Raw genomic sequence first — 2500 nt, forward strand, 5'->3', positions numbered from 1 at the left:
TGATGTTTGGACTAAGAATACCAAAAAATTTTGAACAGAAAATCAACCACTCTGCTATAATGCTAACACTAGTTCAATTACGGGTTTACCGTCAAAATATCCATGTAATAATACAAGGTTTACATTAAAATCATGACGAAAATCGTGCCAAGCTCCCTAGAGAAATGCTCAGTAATTAGGCGGTGCCGCTTAATACTGGAATGGAACCCACAGTACACACTCCACCACAAAACATCCCACTCATGACATCGTGCTGTCAGCGTGAGAATAAGTAATTTTTTAATTAGCACCCTGCTGCCGACTCGATAAACCGACCAAACGGAATCCTCCCTGCCCCGGCGGGTTTCCCGGAGGGTCAGGGACGAACTTTTCCTTTAGCTTTCCGAGAAGAAAAACCAACACGACCAGCACGCTTTCAACTCGCTCGGCAAAATTCAGTTTACATGCTGTACCTGGTCCACAGGGCTACTCACTCTAGGTAGCCCTATTCTGGTGGTGCTGATTCGGGGCTAAAAACTTTTGCATCTGTTTTACGTCCCATCCTCTACGGTTTTGCCCGTGTGCTATCCGGTGGTGCTTATCTGCTGCTCGGTCGCGCATCTAAAATCTAACAAAAGTATGTTCACCACAACTCGGGCCCCCCGAAAAGAGGGGGCGAAAAAATCAAAAACACTCAGGAGCTGGGCGTTCCGACCTGCCACAACCTGGAGCCGTTTCCGGAGCCGCTTCTAGCTACCTTTTACAAAATGTATTTTTCACGCTCCACTTGCCTATAAAGCAGCGCAGCAGCAGCAGCAGCAGCAGCTGTAATAGCGTCCCTCTTTTTCCCCCGCTACCCTTTAGCCGGTATCTCCTCTCGAACTTGCAATGCACGAAATTTTACGGCTTATGGAAGTTATCGTACCGCCAACATTGTTATCGTGGCACCAACGTTGTTATTGTGCAGCCAACATTGTATCGGTCAGTACCGCTATTATGCTGACGACGCGTTGTTTATCTTTGAAGATAAACAAAGGCAGGACCACCCGAGCTGCCGCAGCATCCAGAGAAGCCGATCAGTGAAACGAGAAGTTAGTCTTGTTCGAACGGTGCAGTAATAAAGTTCACATTTTTTAAAAACGGAACTCTGACGAGAGAAAGTTAACTGGCGCCCGAATACCGGACCCTGTGAAGTGAAAAGTTCATTCGTAGTAATTGTATTAAGCTGTGCCGAGTCATCCCAAGTGGAGCCTATTCTACCGGTTCTAACACCATCGACTGTCAATCAGTGGATTTGAGTAAATAGGTGAGGCGAAGGCGCACACTACAACAGGGAAACCCGATCCGGCAGAACGACATAGCACCGAGCAGACTCACTGGGACTTTAGGACAACAGCCTCGTTCCAGCTGACGCAAGACGCGTAAGTCCTGAGGCAAAAAAGGAATCTAATCGGAAGGCCCCCGACAGGATGTTGCTAACAATCCTGTTCCACCTGTAAGTATTAAGCGAAACAACTGTAAGTACTAAGTCAAACACGGAGAAAATCATAACGAACATACGCAAGTGAAAAAAAGAAATCTTCTAACGGAAACGTGAACGAACATACGCAAGTGAAAAAGAAATCTTCTAACGGCACTTTTCACCAAAATTCCCCTACTTCTTATCATTTCAACATCATCAAAGCTCTCTTAAAAAATTTAAAGCTTATCTTCAAATTCTGCTGATTCTTAATTAAAAGAAAAATGACCAATCCAACAACCAATACCCCCGCTTTGCAAACCCCCGTTTTGCAACCAGCACGATTGAGAACGAGCGTGACCGCTAACGCACGAAGTGATGGTTCTTCACCAGCGTCAACGAGTTATGCTATCGACCCGAACGTAGGTTTTCTCGACCTCGGAAAAACACCGAGTATTGTGAAGGAACTTCCGGATTTTTCGGGAAATCCTAGAGAACTGTCCACCTGGATTTTGGATGTGGAAGATTGTTTGGAGTTATTTAGTAGCTTCCGAAACACCCACCATTACCACCTGATGCTGAAATCAATCAGGAGAAAAATAAAAAATGAAGCCAACGATATCCTCGTTTCAAACAATACTCCAACAGATTGGAACGAAATCAAGGAAGTACTGCGTTTGTACTATGCAGATAAGAGAGATTTAATTACACTTGACAACCAGCTCAAGTCAATGTCAAGAAAACAACATGAGAGTATCGAAACATACTACAGTCGTATTCGTGAAATGATCACGCTGATTAGCTCAGCGATCGCAACAGACGAAACTTGGAAAGGCTATGAACACGTCCTTGTCAAACTGTACAACATGCTGGCCTTAGACACTTTCATTCGAGGTCTCGGAGAGCCGCTGTCATTGTTTTGCAAAAACTACAAACCAAAGTCTCTCGCAGCCGCATACCACTATTGCGTGGAGTTCTTAAACCTAAACGCACGCAATGCACCGTTTAAGAACCATGCACCGACACCAGTCCCCGCACCACGAGGTAACATTCCAATGCCAC

General features: G+C 45.2%; 1 protein-coding gene across 2 annotated transcripts in view; it reads right to left on the reverse strand.

Moving 5' to 3' along the window:
- LOC126569159 (adenylate cyclase type 3) overlaps positions 1 to 2500 on the reverse strand; it is a 37176-nt gene that overhangs the window by 23451 nt on the left and 11225 nt on the right. The window lies entirely within an intron of this gene.

This window comes from Anopheles aquasalis, chromosome 2 (assembly GCF_943734665.1).
Source record: "Anopheles aquasalis chromosome 2, idAnoAquaMG_Q_19, whole genome shotgun sequence".
In the NCBI taxonomy this organism is placed as follows: Eukaryota; Metazoa; Arthropoda; class Insecta; order Diptera; family Culicidae; genus Anopheles; species Anopheles aquasalis.